Consider the following 12,364-nt stretch of genomic DNA (forward strand, 5'->3'; position numbering starts at 1 on the left):
GCTAGAGAGGACAACAACATGAGATATATTAAAATATTATAAACACACAAAATAGTTTCCTAACTCTAGTGATAATTTCCCTTATCTCCTTAGTCTACTAAACATTTACTCCTACAAAAGCTAAAACAAAATTGAAAGTAGATCAATGGGCATGCATAAGTATACAAAGACATTATATACTCAACAATAGCTAGCACTAAAGCCTTATGTTGTACCAATGTCTTTACTCATTCTTAGCCAACATATTGAGTATCTCCCTTAGTGTTACTCGTAGCAACTGTCACCTAACATACATCCAAAGCCACTTTATTCATTCTTTACCACCCTCTTGAGTATCTCCCTTAGTGTTACCAGTACCAACTATCACCTAACATACATCCTAAGTCACTCTCTTAACACAAGAAATCTTGTGAAAACTTCCAAAACTACCATATTAAGAGTGAGGATATAAATTCTACCACTTCCCAATTTTTTATGGGGTAAAGATTCATCATCTATAAAATTTTGCTTGCATTTGACAACAACAATTTATGTTTACCAAGCATACCAAGTAAAAACGACAACATTCCAAACTATGTTAGAAGATAAATGCATGAGGTTGGGTGCCTAATAGAGAAAAATGTGGCAAATAGTGACAAAATAGATTAATTATGCGCCAAAGGTAAAATATCCAATAGCAATAGTTTTTCAAGCCATAGTTTAACGTCGGAGATATAAATTATGCACTTAAATGAATGCTTGAATATATGATATTTCTACAACAACCTCGTGTGTGTGTGTGTGTTTTGCAAAAAATAGTTATAATAAACTTGAAAACATAAATAAATAAATGAGTAAGTAATAATTTGAAACCTTTAATCAATAATGTAATCTTATGAAATTTTTGTTTTTTAAAGTTTCGCGAATATGTAAAATTAATAATAATCCACTAAGGGTTTTGTAGTCTCATCATTATTAGAAACCAATAAAAAAATAAATTTCAAAAAATATTTTCATTTTTTAAATAAATAAATAATATTTTAATATTTGTCCACGAGGGTTTCCATCCATCACAAAACGCTATTCTAATGATGATGATAATGTAGAGTTATAATAGAGAGTAGGGATAAGGGGCAAAACAAGAGACGGTATGGTAGTGTCTGTTGCACCACGGCAGAGAGGAAGTGTACAAAGGGTTGGGAAGGCACACTAGTGTTATGGTTTGCACATTTGAGTACATAATGTTTCAGTTATGGAAGAATATAGGCCGGAGCATCATCAATATGCAAATGAATGGGAATAAGTCCATAAAAAAATGAACATGAAGCGTTAGACCATTTAATAATCCACAACCATGGTAGGATCCAATTACGCTTTGCAACTATGGAATGACAACGACATTTCATGGAGCACATGCATACAAAGGCTCTAATTATTGCCATCAATCTTGACAATTTTAGGTTCTTCTTACTCTTACGCGTCACTCTTCTCTGCAAGACCTTCTCTCTTAGGTTCAACTTTTTCATACTCTTACCTTGCACTTCTATTTCAAATTTGCAACATTTTCTATCTACTACTCTGTCCTCTATGAGCTCTTTTAGTTTTTAGACTTCCATCCCCATCCCTGGCCCTGTGTATCTATGAGGTTACTTATCTCCTGTATCTCTATGATTTCTCCCCTATCCATTGTTTCTTCCCTATGTTTAGTTGGTCATATCACTATCTCCCCCTCTTGTTCTAGCCCAACCCTTACTGCTTTCATCGCTAGTTTTGGGGCCTTCCTCCCTCCCTTGGTATTTTGTTGTTTATCCCTTATCACTCCCTTTTATTTTGGCTTATCCCTCCCACCTCAATATCTTCTGTCACATCCTCCTTCACGAACATGGTGAGGCATCATCTAATTATTCCCTCTCATCGTGGTAAAGTAGGTAGACTTGGGGCTTCACCCTCTCTTATCCTTAGTCCCCAAACCTTGTGAGGCACTCGTGCACAATCCTCTGTATCATAGGCCATTTTGTCACATCCAATAAGTGAAGCCTCTTAATGGGATCAATCAACATCGTATTCCCCCTTGTCACCATATTGCGCAAAGCCCTAAGCATGTTCCCTTCATCCCCCTGAAATTCAACCCTAAGTTTCATCATCTGAGCCAGTTTTAGGACCAATGCTCCCTATATAACCATTGGGGTGTGATCACCTACAAGTTTCTCCATTGTGGCCTGTGTTTGTCACCAGCAGGTTGCTCCCCTTTACACATGCGTTATTTCTGTAAATCAGGGAGAATGATCAGGATTCTGGAAGCTTCTCCTTCTAAGAGTTTCCAAAAGTTGTTTTAACTACTTACCTTAGATAAAACATTTAGATCCTATCCTACCCTACTTGGGATTTTTCACCACTTATCCTTTGATCATATCCCTGCATCAAAGGTGGATCTCAAACCCTAGATTGGTAATTGGATAAGAACTCCCAACCTGCCCTACTTCTCTATATATTCCTAGCCTTCTATGTGGTTGGGGGTTGGCTTTTTGAGAGTGATTTTGTCCTTATGTTGCTGCAGTGAGTGGTTATTATCTCATGCATTTAGGGTTATTGGAGGTGCATATTGTGATAAGGAAAGGACAAGTCAACAACTGAGAGGAGCTCTTCTACAAGATCAACTACTGCTTATGGTTGTAATCTACTTCCATTCATATTAATGCAAATAATTAATTGTTTTCCTATATATGATGTTATTTTTTCATAGATTTCAATACCATGTTGATCTATTGAATGAAGCATTTAGATGATACTGCATAGATCTCGTAGTTTCTTGGCTTGTGTTATCTGACTTTGCAGGTTATAATTTTTGCATTTAGATCTGGAGTTCAAACTTCCACGCTAAAGAAGGAGCGAAGTGTGTGAGGGATTCCAGGTAGGCCTCACTCTGTCATCTTTTTACTTTAAGGAAAGTATTGGGTTCCTTGTCTCTATGTTGTTCTAGGTTAGCCACTGACCTAGGGGAGACACTTTTGTCTGCAATTGTAAATCCCGTATAATAAATTGGTGACCATACTAGGCAACAAAGTATTCCCTTGGTAGTTTCCTTGTGCATTGTGTTTGATTACCTCCTTCACAGACCTTTGTTGTATCATCCAACCAAAAGCAAACCTAGGAAGTGATTTCATTAAGCCCTTTTTGTAATTTTTGTGTCAGAATCCTCTTTCCCTAGCCCAACGCTCCCCCAGTGCCTCTGACAAAGCATTTCAACTCACCCAGGCACACTCTATACCAGTTTTGCGGCATAGTGGTGCCACTTCTGCACCAGCATTGGTCGCTATTTTTGCACAAATTCTTCCTTGTTTCTTGAGCCTCTCTTTGATCAGCCTACTTCCAATTGAACTTCCCTGAGCCTTGAGTGTATTGTGGTCTCTCTAAAGCCTCCATATGGTTTTCATTTGTGTTGTTTTTCTTTGGTAAGGATTGGTTTTGATTTTTCTTTGTTCTTATCATTTGGTCACTTGCAAACTAATTTCATTTGATTACTGATCTCTTGGATGAATTAATGTTTAGTCCTAATTCTAAAAAGTGTAATTGAATCAGTAATTGAACAATTGCATCTTATTTTTCTTCATTTCAAAAATTAAGTGTGGTGAAAATTAAAAAATTGCATTTCCATTTAAGGTTTTCAATGTACATTAATATAGAAACGGCTGAAGCGAAAGGCAAATTACATCTTGCATCTTGTTTTCTGCATATTGTGTGTTGCATCTTGATTGTTTCTTTGCTTCCTTAGCTAGATTTTCATTGAAATAGAAAAAAGTTATGTTTCTCATGCTAGATTTTCATTTTAGAATATTTAGGTGACCTTAGTGGTGAGCCCCAAAACAAAAACATAATCAAAGATAAAGAGAAAAAATTATTGAATCAACCTAAGGAGAATTTGTAACATTAACGCAAACATTTAGAGGTCTAGGCTAGAGACGTGTTTCGGCATCATTAAACATAGGAGATGTCATTGTTTTCTAGAATTGCATAATGGGGGTGAAATCTCGTTCCACGTATGTGAGTGTATATGATCGTACTCCATGTACCTTCAGGTATATTAGTGGTGTTGCATGCATGTAAAGTACATGGGAATGCTCTCATTGAACGATTACACATTAGACAACACTACTACAGACTACACTCCCATGTACCATCGAGTATATTTTGGGAATCCCCAATAGGTTGTTATCCATACATAGGTAACCAAGTCTACCGCCTTGTATATCGTGATACAACGAACATAACATTCGGGGAGATTAGTTATCGTATGTTAATTCCTTAGTTTGCCAAGGTGGATATTGTAGTTCACAGCTGATTGGTAATCCTTTATGCCTAGATCACCCTCCTTTTGATTTATTTATTTTTTTGTTAATAAAATTTATTATCCAACGTGGAGGAACAAAATCCCCCTCCTCGTTGTTCGCGTAGAATGCAAAATAAGCCTCCTATTCCTCGAGAGGCTACTCCTAACCTTCGTCAAAAGCATAAGAAAGAGAAAACTACCAAATCAGGAACATCAGGAACTACTTCCCGCCCTCCTCCCATTATTGATTAGCCAGAATCATCTGTGCCTTTGAATTTCGAACCCGAGATGACATCCATTCATGTTGGTGACACTGATACAATTTAAATAGAAGTCCCTCAAACTTTGTTACCCGAGGCCATTGAATCTGAACTCCCTGAGTCAGAAAATTTGTTTCCTAAGGTTATTAAACCTGAGGAGCCTCATCCACATTCGCTTGATTCTTTGGGACCTTCCTCTTCTCTTCCTTTGTCTTAGAAAAAACCCATATATCTTGGGGCTGAATATGAACCTCTTCCATGTGGACTTGTGAGTATTGAAGAGATCCCCTAAGAAGAGCCTCGCCCTTCTACTCCTGTTCAATGGGAAGGACTTTATTTTTATCAAATTGATCCTCTTCCATTTCTTGAACCTCCTTATCCATGGGTCTCTCACGACAATCTTCATAGGGATTTTTAACTATGACTAGAACTGATTCAAACTCCTAACCTGTTTCCACCACTATGGTTGAGACATCGAGTTTTGCTTCCTCGTCTATGTTTTTAATATCACCAAAAACTCATTTGTATGGTGGCATGTCCATCCCACCTAGCTATCAATCATTATCTGGCACCTTTTCTAGTGTGGCTTCCAGTCCTTGGACCTCTCCCATGTCATCCAATTCAGGAATAACGTATGGTACTTCTCTTATGAATCCCACACAATCTGCTCCTCTTCCTCCACGTACACCTACAGTAGAGAAACAGGTTGGCCCTTATGTCAGTGGGTAAAGCTACCCTCAACAACCTAACTCTCCTTATGTTAGGTACCCTCCATCTAGATAGCAGTTTCCTCCATCATCCTATCCTCCTATGGCAGGGGGCAACTTGTTGCTGGTATACCTCAATATGGTAACCCACCTAATTATACTCCTCCTTATTGTAGAATGGCTACTAGTGTTTGGAAACCTATTGTACCTGTTCAATCTGGTTCATTTTGGGATTGATTGCTGAATCCTCAACCTATATTGTCTTCATCGCAAATTCCTACCTATCCATCAACATCTCAAAAAGCTCAAATACATGTGCGCTAACCTTTACTTCCTATTCCAACGGTGTCTAGTTCTCCCTAGATCTCATTAGTCAACCTATATAAGGTCTGTCACCTTCTCAATCGCTTGTGCAAGGTACTCCTCAAGTTTCGATAGGTCAAATTATTCAAAATTTGGCACAGTCTCAATTGAACCCATACCAGGGGGGAATGAAAACCCCGATCAACCAAAAATATGGATCACATCAAGCTCCTTTTCATGGCCAGCATATCCAAACCCAACCATTCCAGCAAATTTATCACCATCCTAGGGCTAGGCAACAAACTCACTTGTATGATGGTTATCAGAGCCCTCCATGTTTTTGTAACTAGGTTCCTTATTATCAGAACCCTCCTTACCCAGGAATGCAAGAGCCTGTTTCCCAGGCTATCCCTTCATATACAGGTCATTCGCCTCTAGACTTTAATTGGTAGTTGCCTTTTGTGGCTACTCTTGAATTACCAGATTTAACTCAGTTTAATAATGGCCCCATTGCTCATTCACCATGGTGGTCGATTATTCCCACTAAGTTGCCTTATGATATCCCAAAATTCAATGGGAATCCTGGAGAAGACCCATCGATGCATGTTATGACGTATCATCTATGGTGTTCGTCCAACTCCATTAATGATGATTTCATTCAACTTCGCCTTTTCCAACGAATGGTTATGGGTACTACAAATAAATGGTATATTGTGTTACCTAGAGGGTTGTTTCACGATTTCAACAGTTTATCCATGACCTTCCTCACACACTTATAGTTTCCCATCAGATACGAAATTGGAATGGAACTATTGACTAACTTCAAATAATCATATTCCACTCACATTTCAAATCACATTCATGAGTGGAGGCATCGTCGCCGGTTGGTCAAGACTTATGTTCCTAATTAATTGTTAGCGAAATGGTTTGTAAAATCTCTGTTAGCTCCCATAACAGAAGATGTGGCCAAAGGTGGAGTCATGACTGAAGAGAAAGTTATTGTTTGTGCTTAATATCTAGATCTAGTCTATACCCAATCTGGCACCCTTTATGATAAGATAACAAACGTTGTAAGACCTTCAAATATTGTTCCTCCTCCACTTGGTAAAGAATCTCATGTTGTTGATGGAATTATTGGTTCTTCCAGTTCGCAGTCAGCGAGTAAACCATCTAGTATTTCTCTCACTGCTCTTACGCAAAGCCCTCAATCCCATCCTCCTACGGCTTTTGCTCCCAAGATAAATGTCATTTCATCTGATAAAGGCAAGTCTCAACAACAACTTGAAAGCAAGGAGAAAGGTAAAGGTAATAAAAAGAAGGATTCCTTGTTGCAGGATAAACAAATAAATTTGTCTTCCAATGAGAAACTAAAGCCTTGATACCCATGCTTTATTTGTAATGAGGATCACTTTACATGTAATTATTCACACCCCACTGAAGTAAATCATTTTCTTAAATCATTAGCTTCTCCCGTTGTGTTGATCGACCTGTTTCCAAATCAGAAGAGTCATATGGTTGCATAGGATTCTTCTTCCTCTAACACGGTTTTGATGCTTTCCTCCCCAAAGCTGAAATCTGATGTCATGGTGGCCACTTGGAATAAGGAATATGGTAATGTGAATCCACCGAATGGTCATGCTACTGATCAAACCTGTCAGTTCGGCTCTACCTTCATCTGATATTGTTCCACCTTTGGTTCCTATGGAATTGACTATCAAGCCTTTGAAGGGTGTTATTCATAAGTCTGCTTCAACCCTCGTTCAAGAGCTGGCCAAAATTATAATGTAGTTAAAGACTTAACTCAATCTCCATCATATGTGTCAACCCTTGAGGTGTTGCAAAACTGCCTTGCCCAAAAGAAGGCCTTGTTGTCAACTATCGGATGTGTGGATCCATTGGATTCCAACCTAGTGGTTTTCTCTCATGAAAACTATACTGCTCGACTTACAGCTCAGTTAGGTTTTATGATTCAGGTCAATTTCCTTGGTAAGAAAATTCATCGTTCTATTGTGGACGAGGGAGCCTCGACTTTCGTCATATCCATGTCTTGCTGGAAGGCAATTGGTTCACCCCAACTAATTCAACTGACCACCACATTAAATTCCTTTGATGAAAGGACATATAAACCTTGTGGGATTCTGAATTCCCTCCAAGTGGAACTAGGGGGAAATTGTCTCTGTTGAAGTAGAAGTTATTGATGGACCCCTTGATTATAATCTTCTACTAGGATGTTTATGGGTTTATACTATGGTTGTCATCGTCTTGACTTACTTTCGAATGATCGCCTTTCCTCATAAAGGCAGGATCATAGTCATAGATCAACTCACCTTTTTCACCTTTGATTTCAATTTTACAGGAAGTGTCCCTCTTATAGGGAAAGCCCTACTTTCCTATCAGCATGCCAGAGTTGTATTGTTGAAGGATTAATCATTTATGGGAACCTTTTCGCTCCAACCTCCTCTCCTTCCCAGCTCCTCCCCTTTGGTTTCTTATATCAATATGATATCATCCTCTACGATCCTGGCCAATCCATGGATTTTACTTAATGAAATTGACATCCAAAGTTTTGGCGACTGAATGCCACTTAGCCCCATTGAGCAAGATTACAAAGCCATCTATTTAACTTGTGTGACCTATACTTTTTCTTTGATCAATTGGGTAGAGTGATCAGTGGATTATGGCATGCCCTATGATACTTTCTCGCACATATTCTCTACCGATGAAAGCATCATGGAGATCATTATGTCAAATGACGTGTCGTGGGATGCACATCATCATTGTCCCTCCTTACTAGATTCCATTGAAGATAATCTCAGTGGTGTGTACCTACCTAATTTTGTCGATCCCTTTACGAATTTCGTCTCCATTCATGAGATCGACTCTGAAAAGAACCTTTCAAATTTCGAAGAAACGATTCCTCTCGATATTTCAATAAACCAGGAATAGTTGAAAATATATACATCAGAGCATATTTTTCTTCATCTAAAATTGATATTTATCGAGCCCTTTTCATGAGTTTAGAAATGTCTTTGCTTGGCCATATGAATAAATCCCAAATATCAACCCAAACATAGTGGTGCACAAAATTAAGACGTATCTTGATGCCAAACCCATCTGGCAGTGCCTCCATCTGGTCCATCCCAAGAAGGCTGCCAGGATAAAATCCAAAATTGAAAAGATTCTTTGGGTTGGTTTCATATACCCCATTATTTTAACTGATTTGGTATCAAACGTTGTCCCTATTATGAAGAAACATGGAACGATTTGAGTGTGTGTCAATTATCGAGATGTAAATTGTGCTTGTCAAATACAACTACTTGACCACGTTTATTGACCATATTGTTAACGATTGTGTTGGCTACGAGATTTATTCATTCATGGATGGATTCTTGTGCTATAATCAAATCAACATTCTCTTGGAGGACTAACCTAAGATTGCATTTATTTGTCCCTAGGGTACTTTTGCTTATAGAAAGCTCCCTTTCAGTTTAAAGAATTTAGGGGCCACATTTCAACATGTGATGGACTACGCTTTTCATGACATCAAATATATCGTGAAACCCTATTTGGATGATCTCCCTGCTCATTCCAAGCATCGGGCTAATCACCCCATGCATTTATGGGCCATTTTTCTCCATTGTAGACATTATAACATTCGACTTAACCCACACAAATTTGTGTTCTGCATTGGTTCTAGTTGACTCCTTGGTTTTTTTTTCCAAAATAAGAAATTTGTATTGATCCTCTGAAAATATACACAATCATTTACTTGCATGCGCCTTCTTCCCTCATTTAGTTACAAAGACTCCAACATAAATCTAACTTCCTGAGGAGGTTTGTCCCTAATTACACTGAACTGACCAAAGGATTTACTCACTTACTGAATAATGGATCCCCTTCCATTGGGATGATGTTGAACATAAATTGTTTGATGCCTTGAAATATGTAATGGTTCGGGTATCTCTCTTATATCCCCCTAACTATCAGCGCGATTATTTCTTCTATCTAGCTACCGCCATCTCTACTATAGCTATGGTGTTGGTCTAAGAAGATGATATGGGCACTGAAAATCCAATTTATTATCTGATTCAAAACCTCAATGATATTGAGATCCAGTATACTCATGTAGAAAGGTTGGCTTTGGCGGTCGTTTAAGCCGTCCAGAGATTTCACCATTACATCTTGCTTCATATAACTACGTTTGTTTCAGATTGAAACCCTATGACATATATATTGTCACATCAATTTATCAGGGGAAAATACTCTTAGTGGATCATTATTCTCCAAGATTTTGACCTAGAATTCATCAAATCCAAGTCTAAGAAATCCCTAGTTTTCAACGAGCTAATGTGAGATCTTCCTTCCCTTGATGATGAATCTACATCTGAAGATTATATCCTTGATGAGTCATTATTTCAAATTTCCTCATCTAACCCATGGTATGGAGATTTTTTATCTATCTCTAGACCCAAACTTTCTGACTGAATACCTCTTGCTCTGAGAAATGACGTATCCGGTACGAATCTAGAAATTATGTGATTATTGATGTGTTTATAGTTCTAGCCCTGCCAACATTAAGAGGATCACCCCAGTATGAAGTCCCAATTAGACCTCACACTGTTTGGTGTGGGAGTCCCATCCGAAATGATGGCCCGATTGCCATTATATTAAATATTTTCCTCAACTCTTGCTTGTCAACACAGAAGAGTGGTCCTCTTTGTCTTCGAGAAGTGAGGTTAGTGTGCCTGGTGATTGCTAGTGTCACTTGTGTCAATGGTTCTTTCACTGTAAACGGAGAGGGTGGGAGTGAGTCCCAAGTTTGTTGGGAGGAAGCCCCAACTCTGTTAGGAATACAAAACACAACAGGACGTGCACAACTTCCAGAAGAACAGTCCACACGAATGCGACAACGACAATACACAAGGGAAGATAACACGTACAACACTCAGTGGATGAGTCCATGCGAGTGTAAGAGTTTTTATAGCAAGTTTTATGTGAAAAGTCTGTTTGATGTCCGGGGAGGTAACCAACATGGGTGAGACAACATTAATAGCATATACAACACATTTTCATTAGCAATACATATTACAACAAGTGAATTATTTCAAGTGTTAAACACAAGTTAAGGAAACATGCATTACAAGTGTTCAAGATTAGTCTTACAATAGTTACAATACATGTTTGAAAATGCACTATCCTGTTAGCAGGCTTCTGAATTAATTGAAAGTTCCAAGACACATCGTTACACCATACATCACTAACCCCGTGGGTGGGGCGTTGGAGCCACTACTTACTCCTCAAAGAAAATATTACAGACTCTCGAGGCTATGTGGGAGGAGTTGAGGTGAAAAAAAGTCCTTTGCATGTACAAATGAGGGGGTATTTATAGCCAAGGGTGAAACTCACACTTGTAGCTGTGCGACTACCCTCATGACTGTTTGACTTCCATGACTTTTTGACTTTAGATGACTCTTCATACAAAAAGTGGGTCTCTTGGACTTCCACCTTACATTACATTGATTGACAGTATGGCCCACAGTAGAGATGTGGATGACATAACTCGACATGACAGTGATGTTTCTGGTGTGCATGTCGAGTTGTAGTGCTGCTAGGTGATGGATGTCCTCATGGTGTGTCACAGCTTCACCTCTGCATGGAAAAGCGTGCAGAGTCTTTGATGGTCATTGGTTTTCTTGATGTTAGATTCACACATTTCTCCTTGCGTGTATGTTGGTAAGCTTGACAGGTTCGTCCGTTCGCGAAAGGTGCATGTTCGTCCGTTCATCTATTCATGAACACATCTTGCATGTTTGCTCATCCATCCGTCCGTGAACACATATTTGCATGATCATCCATTCATGAGCACATCTCTTTGCATGTATCATCTGTTCGTCCATTGGTGAACCTGTCCTTTTGCATGTGCTGCCTTTGTTCATCCCATCTATCATCGCACCACGTTTTTTTATGTACCTGTGTTTGTAGTCACTCATGATGAGACAACATCAAATCCATAAACCTCCTAGTTTATCATGATGCATGATCATTTCGGATGCAGATGATCGAGAGAGGTGACAAGGTTGCGAGGCGGGATGGAGGCTTCGAGTACTACTGATGAAAACTACGCAGGAGTCATTGGGTGATGAAGATGGGTGATCTGGATCGATAATGACTATCAATAGGGTCTGGCTCAACTGAAGGGTAAAATTGCATAGTTTTTGGGAGGAACAGTCTGGGTTGCGGGAAGACTCGGAAGGGAAAATCAACGTAGTTTTCGGAACGAGGGGGCAGCAGGAGCTTGGCAGCCAGAACTATGCAATTCCTGAGGGGATCTGGAACTCAGTTGCTGGGTCATTGGCAGTAAAAACTGCACAGTTCATGGAGGGAACTGGGAGTTAGTTGTTGGAGTTTGGAAACAAAAACTGTGCAATTCCTAGAAGGAACTTGCAGTCAGCTGTCAAGAGCTTCTGGCAGGGAAAAATGCTCTAATGTTGGGAGTCTTGCCTCCTGATCACCTTTGTGTAGTTTCTGAGCTGTGTGGACTGCTGGGTAGTAGAGGGCTTTCTCATGAAAATTGCACAGTTTCCCAGGTGAGGAACCAGTGGACTGATTGGAGGGCTGATTGGAAAAGCTACACAATTTTCTGAGGGAGACAGGGATGGGCACTGGGTCTCTATCCAGCCTATCTGCACAGTTTTCTAAATGAGCGGAATGGGCAAGCTCTGCAGCCTCTAAGCAATTTTTTATGGAGTCAGTCCCGGGGTGGCTGCTGGGTCAAACTCTCCAGTTGA

Source organism: Pinus tabuliformis, chromosome 6, assembly GCF_031772625.1.
Source record: "Pinus tabuliformis cultivar Carrire ecotype Pingquan chromosome 6, CPIR1, whole genome shotgun sequence".
Classification (NCBI taxonomy): Eukaryota; Viridiplantae; Streptophyta; class Pinopsida; order Pinales; family Pinaceae; genus Pinus; species Pinus tabuliformis.